The following is a 12,882-nucleotide window of genomic DNA, read 5'->3' on the forward strand; positions in this document are numbered from 1 at the left end:
TCAGAAGAAAAAAGTCGTATGGGTTTTGAACAACATGAAGGCGACTAAATCATAATCATGACAATAATGTTTTCATGCTCATATCACATGCTTTCCAAATAAAACCAATGAATCTCAGATGACACTGCAGAAACTGGACAGACGGGTGTGGGAGGAATGATTATAACCTGATATGAATCTCGACTGATAAGGACATATTTACAGCTGACAACAGAGAAGAAGAAATATGACTCGGACTCAGTGACTGAAAATGAAAATGACTGCTTTTATTTATCACCAGAGATGACTTAGCACTTAGGCCTAGATGCAACATTGACAGTTTTCCATATTACATATACAGAATTGAAACATATCTTATTTATATCTATTACGGCCTTCCACTAAGCCGCCGATGTTTGATGGTAGGAGTGAGCAAGTAATTGACGCGTGCAAATTGAATCCATGCACACTGATGTTAAAATGCAAACAGTGTCCTTTATTGTGCTTCAACCTATAACAGTTCTTGTGGCTTGCTTCCTGTGAGCTCTTCTTTTAATTCATGACATACAAATGAGTGTTTCATACCTTGCAGATAGCAAACACATTGTCCATAGTCCATATTATTCCTTGCACAGTTATGCATTAAGCTCAGTCCCAAAACAATATAGTCATTTGACACAATAAGCTAGTGAGCAGGATAACTTGTAGCTATAAGCACAATCACGGTCAAAAAACAGTTTGCTTTCCTGCCACCAGAACATCCCTTCTAATTAACCAGGTGCTCTTAATATACAAAGGTGTCACAATGCCCTCTCATGGACAAAACACATATTGCTCCAAAATGGCTCCTACAATATCCATACAGTCTGATAGCTAACTGTGCTTGTATATCATGAAGTCTCTGTGTTCTCTGTTTCGCTTGTGCTCTTGGTACCCATTATATTGTTTACCACATCCATAATATCAACTAGCAATACATTTCTCACAGATATATAGAAAAATTATATAAATTAACATCAGAGATATTGGAGAGATATTTTATCTAGCAAAAAATAATACTGATATGATACTGGTATGATGCAAGTGCATGAAATTGTGTCTAACTGGCTTAGAAGCATGAAGAAGTTGTTTGTGTTAATATATATTGTCAATAAGCTAGTGTGCTCCAAAACAAAACATTAGTCAAAACTTAGTCTCTAACGTCCACTAAAATGGATCAATGATTTTTCATGACATTGCCCTGCACTTTAGCTTCTCATCAAACTTTCTGTCCAATCAAATGCTCTCCAGAATCCGACGCATCCTGCCCCCTGGTCACTTGTTCACAGAATTAATGGTTTCTGTACAGTGAATGGCACATAGTGCACTACAAAGGGCATAGGGAACGATTCAGACAGTGTAAATATGCTTAAAAGGGGGCGGGACTGTACTTGAATGTACTTAAAGTGCTCTAATTTTGCGCACTAATTTTGTACTTAATATACTAAAAATGATTCTTTAGTACTTCTTAAGATAAACTTAAGAATATCTCAACTGTGCTATTTTTGGAACGCCATGAATATGAACGAAAATGCAGTTTTAACACACTGTGTCTGTATTTTAAAAATAGTTTTTAGTCACCACTTGTAGTACAGTTGAGTGTACTAGTGTATGAAATATGGTTCAAGTGTACTACAAGTGGTAACTAAATACATTTTTTTTTTTTTTAATACAGAGATAATATGCTGAAATAGAGCACTTTAAGTACATTATGGAAGTGCACTTGTTTTTCACCTGGACAGTAATGCATAATTTTTTTAATAAAAATATTTAATAATTTTATTTTAAATGACAAAGGCATTTCAATTAAGATACACATTATTAAATTCAAAAAGTCTGGCTGTGCTTAATGGGTACATTTTTGTTTTCTTTAAGCACACCCCTGTTCCCATTAAACTCACATCATGTTTTACTAAAAATTCTTGTTTATTATAAGGACAATTTTTAAAGAATAATTGTAAATATATATATATTTTGAAGGTACAAAGTCAATCACAAAAAAAAAAAAAAAACAGAACACTAAAATCAAGCAACAAGGCATTCAATTTGATCAGTTATATATTCATAGTGAAGTGTCATTTAAGCACATTGCAACATCTAGACTAGTCCGCGTTCAGCTAAGTAACACATTCAAAAATCAGATAAAACAAACCAATAAAACATTTAATTCATGGGGATGAACACATAAACTAGCCTCATTGTGAAACCTCTTATTAAATGGATGTCAACTTATCTATAGTCTCTTAAGGCTGGAATACACTACATGATTTTTGCTCTGATTTTCCACAGATTTACAGTCTGGAGAAGTTGATGCTAGCTGCCAAAGATCAGAGTCAGTCTGCAGATTTGAGTCGACAGAATCCATAGAAAATCGATTAACTTAACTTAAAGTGACAACCATCAGTTAATATGTAAAGTCTGTTTATGAAGTATTTACAGACGTTCAGTGTGGAAGAGCTTAAAGAGAGCACACTGAGCTTAATTGTAGCAGCAACAATTTTTAATACATTTCATGTAATATTTATTAAAATGACAGGATTTTGCTAAATAAATAGTCTAGGTCATGTATTAAGTTCATAAATATTTTAATATGGACAACTATTATTAACAATATCTATGAAATTATACTTTTTCTTACTGATGTCACACTGAAGCTGTGATTTTCATAGTAGTGCACCCTTTAAGCTCACCTTAAAATAATATGAAATCTTTAAAAATTACACCACTGTAAAACTACAGACCAGCAATAAACTGTAAATTTATAATATTATGGATGTAAAAGCACAAGCCAGTAATGCCTGTGAAGTAATATGTTAGCGTAGCACACAATCTTATACAGCTAGTCAGCTAACTGTGTTCTGTAGCATCTGCGCTGTGTTGCTAAAACTATCTTTTTGATCTAATGTAATTATTTCCCACATCCAAGTTCCAGGTTATAATATGCAAAAGTCTACATTAATCTCTTAATTTCACAATAAGTAGTGAAACTTACCCAAAATAAAGGCTTAAACATCTAAAAATGCACATTTAAGGAGCTCCTCTTTTGGTCAAAGTTTTTAGACAGCTTTCAAAATGGCCGCCAGACAGCGTGAATACATGCAGACTCATATCTCAGTGTGCAATGATCTGATTGACTTGAAATTACAGGAGGTATATAGTAACAAACGCATCAGTTGGTTAAAACATCAAGTAGGATAATAAATAATTTTTTATTTTTATAATCTGATCTCAAAAATGGAAGTGTGCTTAATGGGTATGTGAGCTTAATAGGTACGTTTGCCCTATGTAATCAACATTTTTGGAAATGGAGCCTCATTGAGATCCCCACATCTCTGGGACTGAATGATCTAGGGTCTTGAAAATTAAGAATCCAAAAGAAAAGTTCACTAAGAATAAAATGAAAACTAAAAAAAAAAATCACATGAGCCAATATTTTACTCACAATAGAACATAGATAACATAACAAATGTTTAATCTGAGAAATTTTACAATTTTACGCACAAAATTAGCTCACTACAAATTTGATGTCTGCTACAGGTCTCAAAATAGCAGACCTTCCTGGGTATCATTGGTGAAGAAAGAGTGCAAAGGAAACTCGATGGCATGGTGAGAAACGAAAAGGTTTTTCAGCATGTTTCTGAGAGAATGGCTGCCGAGGGGTTCCAGCGGACATCCGAGCAGTGCCGCATTAAATGCAACTAGCGACTACCGTGGGTGAAAGACCACAACAGCCGAATCGGTGTAAACAGAAAGAACTGGAAGTGGTTCGATATGATGGACACAGACCGGCAAGTTTGGGAAGAAGTGGCCGAATCGATGACGGACACCTCTTTGCTGGAGTCGATGATGGAGTCTGCTGGTAAGTTGTTATTGTGAAATAAAGTATACAAAAGATCACGGAATGTTCACTTTCAATGGAAAACTTTATAGCAAGCTTGTTGTCTGTTGGTTGTTTGCTAGCCAGTGAGGTAGCACACAATCTTATACAGCTAGTCAGCTAACTGTGTTCTGTAGCATCTGTAGCATCTGCGCTGTGTTGCTAAAACTATCTTTTGATCTAATGTAATTATTTCCCACATCCAAGTTCCAGGTTATAATATGCAAAGTCTACATTAATCTCTTAATTTCACAATAAGTAGTGAAACTTACCCAAAATAAAGGCTTAAACATCTAAAAATGCACATTTAAGGAGCTCCTCTTTTGGTCAAAGTTTTTAGACAGCTTTCAAAATGGCCGCCAGACAGCGTGAATACATGCAGACTCATATCTCAGTGTGCAATGATCTGATTGACTTGAAATTACAGGAGGTATATAGTAACAAACGCATCAGTTGGTTAAAACATCAAGTAGGATAATAAATAATTTTTTATTTTTATAATCTGATCTCAAAAATGGAAGTGTGCTTAATGGGTATGTGAGCTTAATAGGTACGTTTGCCCTATGTAATATTCAACATTTTTGGAAATGGAGCCTCATTGAGATCCCCACATCTCTGGGACTGAATGATCTAGGGTCTTGAAAATTAAGAATCCAAAAGAAAAGTTCACTAAGAATAAAATGAAAACTAAAAAAAAAATCACATGAGCCAATATTTTACTCACAATAGAACATAGATAACATAACAAATGTTTAATCTGAGAAATTTTACAATTTTACGCACAAAATTAGCTCACTACAAATTTGATGTCTGCTACAGGTCTCAAAATAGCAGACCTTCCTGGGTATCATTGGTGAAGAAAGAGTGCAAAGGAAACTCGATGGCATGGTGAGAAACGAAAAGGTTTTTCAGCATGTTTCTGAGAGAATGGCTGCCGAGGGGTTCCAGCGGACATCCGAGCAGTGCCGCATTAAATGCAACTAGCGACTACCGTAAGGTGAAAGACCACAACAGCCGAATCGGTGTAAACAGAAAGAACTGGAAGTGGTTCGATATGATGGACACAGACCGGCAAGTTTGGGAAGAAGTGGCCGAATCGATGACGGACACCTCTTTGCTGGAGTCGATGATGGAGTCTGCTGGTAAGTTGTTATTGTGAAATAAAGTATACAAAAGATCACGGGAATGTTCACTTTCAATGGAAAACTTTATAGCAAGCTTGTTGTCTGTTGGTTGTTTGCTAGCCAGTGAGGTAGCACCCAATTATTTACAAGCTAGCAGAACCGATGCTGTGTACATAGGGCATGTAGCATAAAGCTAGTTTGCGGCCCTCATCCCTGGTTAGACTTTTAACTTACTTAAAACCAAAACATCCAAATAAAAAATACCGACAAGTACAAGTGTGATGAATGTGTAAAGAAATATCACTCCAGTAAAAGTAGATGTACTTGTTTTACATATTTTCTTGAGTAAAAGTATTTTTATGTACTTATATCTACAGCTAAACATTTTTAAAGAGTGCAATATTATGCTTAGCAATGTAGTGAAGTAGGTTTCTCAAAATAAAAGACTTTCATAAAGTACAGATACTTGAAAAATGTGCTTAAGTACAGTGATGAAGTAGGAAATAGATACTGTCCACCAATGTCATTATCTACCCATTGAGTTTTACTATGTTGTATGTTCTGTATTTAAATCTCAAACTGTATTGTTGCAGTTTGTGTAAATAACGTGACATGCAATTTTTCAGTTGAGGATCCTAGCAGCCAGGAGGAAACCACAGAGGGATTTGACGAGAGGTTGTCCACCTCTGAGAGCTTAAGTTCGCCCTCAAGGACATCGACACCCACACCACCAGAATCGGCTCCATCACCTTCGAGTGCACCCCGCCGTATACCCATCGGTAAGACATGAAAACAATAGCGAACTGTGTGCACTGTACAATTTTTTTTTACCATTACTAATACAGTATTTTCTGGACATTGCAGCATTGTACTAGTTGTTATAGCCCTTATACATCTGCATGACTTACTACTGTCTGTTTTGTATTCCAGGCAAAAGGAAAAGGGGGCAGCAGGATGTTGTTGCAGCCCTGGCAGAGATGCAGGCAGCTGATGAAAGGCAGCAGGAGTGGTTGGAGAGGATGGAAGAGTGCCGTGACCGGCGCTTTGAAATGATGCTGGAGGATGCAAGTGAGGCAAGGCGGCATGAGGCTGAAATCACTCGGCAACACATGGAGCAGACTGAAAGCTTCAGTCACGCCTTCCTCAGCAGACTCAGTCAGCTGGTACAGGTGTTGAGTAGTCGACCGTGACCCTGTGCCACCATCCAGCCACTAGTGCTTTGCGCACAACACAGGACTTTAAACTTGTTTGACACTTTTTCGCTTTTGATTGCACATAACTGTTTTGTTGTTGCACTGAACAATGTAGTGAAGCATTTATTTGTCTCTTTTCATTATAAAGTATTGTTTACATTAATCATGTCATGTGTTCAATGACCATCTCAAAGGCTTCCTCCTGTAGCAATTCTATAAAGTGATGTCATTCACCTAACATATAGTTAACAATTTAACTTGCATTTAAACAATTTAACTAAAAACATAATTTACTAAATTTACCTCACTTATTAAATGCAACATTACAATTAAAAACGATTTAATTTAACAATAGTTGTTGATCTTGTCAAATATTTTACTCTGTGTCACATGTCTGTCTGTCCTAGTCCTCACTTTCCTTATTTGGTTTAGTTCCTGCCCTCATTAGTTAATTATCGTTTGATTTGTCTCCACCTGTGTTTGATTATGTTGTTTGCTCTTTTGTTCCTGTTCCTTTAAAAGCCTTCAGTTCTCCCTTGGTTTTTGTCCGTGATTAAGAATGTTACGAAGTGTATTGATGTTTCTGTTAACGTTCCTGTATCTACTTATCTTTATTAAAAAGCGTATTTTGTATCCCGTCACCTCCTCACACTCCTTGGACACCACCACACGTAACATAATCACGGACCTACCAAGATATGGAATTCGTGGAAGCAGTCGCCACCCTAACCCTCCGGAATCTCCCCTTCTACAACTTCTCGAGTGAGTTCTGCGAACTCGCCACGGCAGCAACGCTACTGGACTCTACCATCATTGAGATGTTCCGGCTCGGGGCCACTTACCACCATCCTGTGGACCTCCCAGACACCGTGGGATTAAATTGGAGAGAGGCCATTTTTCGGTGTCTGGGAAGTGTCCGAGCCCGAGCCGGAACTGGCCCAGCTGCTGCGGCTCACCCAGTCCCGCCATCATCCCCGACTCCTCATCACCAACCGCCATCGACTTCCCACGAATTCCCACCGCCGTTCGCGGCTACAGCAAACCCGCCGCCAAAAAATGCGGCCAACCCGCCGTCAGAGAATGCGGCCAACCCGCCGCCGAAAAATGCGCCCAACCCGCCGAGAGAGAGTGCGGCCAACCCGCCATCAGAGAGCGCGGCAAACCCGCCGAGAAGTATCGTAAGCCCGCCGAGAAGTATGGCAAGCCCGCCGAGAAGTATGGCAAGCCCGCCGGTCCCGTCCAGCTCACCTTCGCCTCCGCTGGTCCCGTCCAGCTCCGCGCTGCAAGAGCGCCACCCAGTGCCTGCGCCAAGAAGGCGCCTCCCTGTCTCCGCGCTGCAAGAGCGCCTCCCAGAATCCGTGCTGCAAGAGCGCCACCCAGAGTCTGCGCCAAGAAGGCGCCTCCCTGTCTCCGCACTGCAAGAGTGCCCCCTAGAATCCGCGCTGCAAGAGCGCCGCCCAGTGCCTGCGCCAAGAAGGCGCCTCCCTGTCTCCGCGCTGCAAGAGCGCCTCCCTGTCTCCGCGCTGCAAGAGCGCCACCCAGAGCCCTCGCTGCAAGAGCGCCAACCAGAGTCCGCGCTGTCCGAGCGCCCCCAAGAGTCCGCGCTGTCCGAGCGCCCCCAAGAGTCCGCGCTGTCCGAGCGCCCCCAAGAGTCCGCGCTGTGCGAGCGCCCCCAAAAGTCCAGACAAAAATGGATAGCCCCGAATCTCTGCCTTAAAATTTTTTTTGGGGCTATTCCCCTGTGTCTCCTGCTCCGTCTTGGGCACCCAAGCCCCGGGATCCTCCATGGGCGCCCAAGCCTCCTGACCCGCCTAGGCCTTCCAAGCCTCCTGACCCGCCTAGGTCTTCCAAGACTCTTGACCCGCCATGGCCGCCGGAGTCCCCTGACCCGCCATGGCCGCCGGAGTCTCCTGATCCGCCCTGGATGCCTCCTCTGTGCCCTGTGTCTCCGTCCTGCTCCGGCATCCAGGACGCCCACCCCCCCTCCCGGTTGGAACTGTTACGGCACGGGACGCGCCTACCGGGCGGGGGAGATACTGTCACATGTCTGTCTGTCCTAGTCCTAGTCCTCACTTTCCTTATTTGGTTTAGTTCCTGCCCTCATTAGTTAATTATCATTTGATTTGTCTCCACCTGTGTTTGATTATGTTGTTTGCTCTTTTGTTCCTGTTCCTTTAAAAGCCTTCAGTTCTCCCTTGGTTTTTGTCCGTGATTAAGAATGTTACGAAGTGTATTGATGTTTCTGTTAACGTTCCTGTATCTACTTATCTTTATTAAAAAGCGTATTTTGTATCCCGTCACCTCCTCACACTCCTTGGACACCACCACACGTAACACTCTGTGCTTAAACATGACTTGAAAAGTAAGCTAATGCAAGCAAAATGTGAATTAATTTCTTCCTACATTATACTGCAGAGAGTATTAAGTCATATTTTACAAAATACGAAGAGGCAGGGTAAAAGTAATGATGGTTTATTTGTGTCCATTACAATATCAAGTCAAAACACAGGTATACAAAACATAGCATTTACACAGGTGTGACTTTGCTGCAACTGCAAAGACAAAAGATTTAACTGTTCAAATACCACATCAGACCCTCACATACATCCCTGCCCTCCTCCTCAGCACCCTGTGCCAGCGGCACCACTGGCTCTGCTGAAACAGGTGTATCCCATTCGTGCTGGTAATCCTCTCCATGACTTTCACAAAGATTGTGCAGAGCACAACAAGTCAACACCATGGATTTCACCAAGTCAAGTCAAGTCACCTTTATTTATATAGCGCTTTTACAATACAGATTGTGTCAAAGCACTTAACAGTATCAAATTGGAGGATAGAGTGTCAGTAATGTATAATGATAAGATTAAACACTCAATTTTCAGTTAAAGGCATTTCATTATTGAATTCAGAGATGTCATTGTCTAGCTCAGTTTAGTTTAAATAGTATCTGTGCAATCAAATCGGCGATAATCGCTAGAAATTAAGTGTCCCCAACTGAGCAAGCCAGAGGCGACAGCGGCAAGGAACCAAAACTCCTCTGTGACAGAATGGAGAAAAACCTTGGGAGAAACCAGGCTCAGTCGGGGCCAGTTCTCCTCTGACCAGACGAAACCCGCAGTTCAAAAGTTTCTATTTCTATTTTAATTTTGTTGCAATTTCTAACAATAGTAGTATTATGTAGTTAGGTATTTTATTATATTTTAGTTATTTTGTTATTTTTGGTTGATATATCTGGGGATATATCTCTGGGGGTCATCCGGGCGTCCTGGTCTCCGCCGACGATCAGGGCCGCAGGCGTCACCTCGGCGCCGACCCACCATCTGATCGGACACGGACCGAGAAACAGACTAGGAAAGAAACAGACAAACATTAGCACAGATGCCATTCAACTTACGATGTAACGAGTACATCGTGTGTTATGGGGAGTGTTCGGTTCGGTTGATCTAATTAATGCAGCCTAACAATCCTTTAACAGATTTGAATAATAGAAGCGTATTAATGTGTTATGTGTAAGCCAGGCTAAAGAGATGGGTCTTTAATCTAGATTTAAACTGACAGAGTGTGTCTGCCTCCCGAACAGTGTTAGGTAGACTGTTCCAGAGTTTGGGTGCTAAATAGGAAAAGGATCTGCCGCCCATGATCGATTTTGATATTCTAGGTATTATCAAACGGCCAGAGTTTTGAGAACGCAGCGGACGTGGAGGACTATAATGCGATAAGAGCTCGCTCAAGTACTGAGGAGCTAAACCATTCAGGGCTTTATAAGTAATTAACAAGATTTTAAAATCTATCCGATGCTTGATAGGGAGCCAGTGCAGTGTTGACAGAACCGGGCACCAGTTCAATGTCGCTGTCATTCCTCTTCATAAGGCACCGCCACTTCCCTTTGAGTCTTCCAAAAGCATTTTCTACCACCACCCGTGCCCTGCACACTTTCTTGTTGTACGTCTGTTGTTCAACTGACAGCCGGCCATTGTCAGGGAATGGTTTTAGGAGCCAATTCTGCAAAGGATAGGCAGAGTCTCCCAGCACATAATAGCCAGCATTAATACCACAGATGTTCCTGGTGTAAGCTGGGTAAAGGCTTCCACGCTCAACTATCTCCCACAATGTGGACAGTCTCAGAACCCGAGCATCATGCATACTCCCAGCCATTCCCGCATATACACTCCAAAGCAATCCTTTTCCGTCAACAACTCCTTGCAGGATGATGGAATGCCAGCCTTTTCTGTTGAAGTAATCACAGTGGTACTCCTTTGGGGCTATAATGGGTATGCACACACCTGCACACCTGCACAGAAACTACCCACATCTCCAAACGACCAGGTACTCTGTCTCTCCCCAGCCGATGTAAGGAAGACCCTATCCAGGATTAACCCACGAAAGGCTGCGGGCCCTGACAACATACCTGGACATGCACTGAGAGACTGTGCTGCACAGCTGACGGATGTCCTAACAGACATCACTCGCTGAGCCAGGCAGTCGTCCCCACGTGTCTCAAATCCACCACCATAATCCCAGTACCAAAGAAGTCACATGTGTCCTGTCTGAATGACTATCGTCCCATGGCACTGTCCCCAATCATGATGAAGTGCTTTGAGAGGTTAGTCATGCATCACATCAAGTCCAGTCTCCCAAACACGCTAGACCCATTCCAGTTTGCATATCGTCCAAACCGTTCCACGGACGATGCAATATCCACCACTCTCCACCTGGCTCTTACTCACCTGGAACAGAAAGACTCCTATGTAAGAATGCTGTTCATCGACTTCAGCTCAGCATTCAACACAATAATCCCACAACAGCTCATCCACAAACTAAACCTGCTGTGCCTTAACACCTCCCTCTGTAATTGGATCCTGGACTTTTGTAATGGTGGTTTCCCTACAGTGGTTCAGGCTGTAGGATTGCCGAATGATTAAAGAAACGTTATCAGCACGATGGTATAAAACTGTACATTTCTAGTCTATTACCACCCACTGCCACTTATACCAACGACGGAAATAAGCGCAGTTAGAATAGATAAATATGTGGGAGAGCGTTGCTATTGAGTGACTATATTGTATTGCAATAGGTAGCACTTCAATATTAACCTTGAATCAAGACTAGTTAGCACATAATTAATAATTTAAATGGTTTAATAACAATATTTTGTTATGGTTACACTTGAATTGGTTGCAAAAAAATAGATAAAGGATGGTAAAACATAACCAGTTAATTGTATCTAACATGTATGTAAAATGTTACCTGAGAGAGAAAGAGGGGGTGGATAGAGAGTGGAAGAAAAAGAGAAAGAGAGGGCAGAGCCCCAAGAAGAGCTCCGGCAAAGAAAAGAGCCAGCAAAGCAAAGAGCCAGCAGAGAAAAGAGACAGAGCAACAGTTGCAATCTTCTTTTATCCCTTCCTTGACCATGTGACTAAAACCCAAATGTGAGACATTCAAACTGACCAATCAGCAGATTACAGCTTCACCCACTGGGCAAAAGGTGTGACAACTAGAAGACCCCCGATGTATACACATGTTGGCAGGCCTTGATCACTATCAGCACCCCTGTGGCTTTATAGGAATGCCAAATGGCCCTTTTGTTACTCAAGATAGGTTTGAGACAGGAAAACAGAAGTCTTTGATTATTTTCAACCTTACACTTTTTAACTGCAAGACCTCAGTCAGTCCGTGTCGGCCACAACACCTCCAGCACTACCACACTGAGCACAGGTGCCCCACAAGGCTGTGTGCTCAGCCCGCTGCTCTTCACACTGCTGACCCACGACTGCACTGCCAAGTCCAGCTCCAACCACATCATCAAGTTTGCTGATGACACAACTGTGGTACAGTAGGCCTCATCAGCAACAACGATGAAACGCACTACAGAGAGGAAGTGGCACAGCTGGCTGAATGGTGTGGTGCTAACAACCTGTCCCTCAATGTGGGTAAGACAAAAGAGGTCGTGATGGACTTCAGAAGAAACTCCATTGATCACCCCCCACTGACCATCGACAGCTCGCCTGTGGAGAGAGTCAGCAGCACTAAATTCCTGGGGGTGCACATCACAAAGGATCTCACCTGGACCACCAACGTCACATCACGTCACTCAACAAGAAGGGACAACAGCACCTCTACTGTCTCCGTCGGCTGAAAAGGGCAAGTCTCCCTCCACCCATCCTCACCACCTTTTACAGGGGCACCACTGAGAGTGTGCTGACCAGCTGCATCACTGTCTGGTATGCAGTGATGGGCAGTAGCGTCGCTACAAGTAGTGCTTTCTGAATCAAATAGCTTTTCAGTAGTTAAGCTCTTTTTTTGATCAAGTAGCGCGGTAGTGTCAACAAAACCTTACGTTACATTTTCCAAAGAAAGTATTCTGAAAGTCAAGCTCAAATCAGAAATATAACAGCTACGGATCACTGATCCTGGATCAGTAAGTGACGCCACAGACACTAAAGCTCGTAACGCCATTGGCTCCTCAAACTGTCAGTCAAACCTCATTATTCCTCCCGCCTCTTTCGTCAATGAAGTGCGGCGCACATTTTGGAGCATCTCAGCTTGTTTGCAGTCTGAAGGTAAATAAAGAACTGTTGATTGAATAAGTACAGCGGTTTCTTTACTCAAAAAACCCCAAAAACGTTAAAAAAAAAGTTTCTAGTATTTGTTGTCAAGTCACAGCCAAATA

The sequence above is a fragment of the Onychostoma macrolepis genome, chromosome 07 (assembly GCF_012432095.1).
Source record: "Onychostoma macrolepis isolate SWU-2019 chromosome 07, ASM1243209v1, whole genome shotgun sequence".
Lineage (NCBI taxonomy): Eukaryota > Metazoa > Chordata > Actinopteri > Cypriniformes > Cyprinidae > Onychostoma > Onychostoma macrolepis.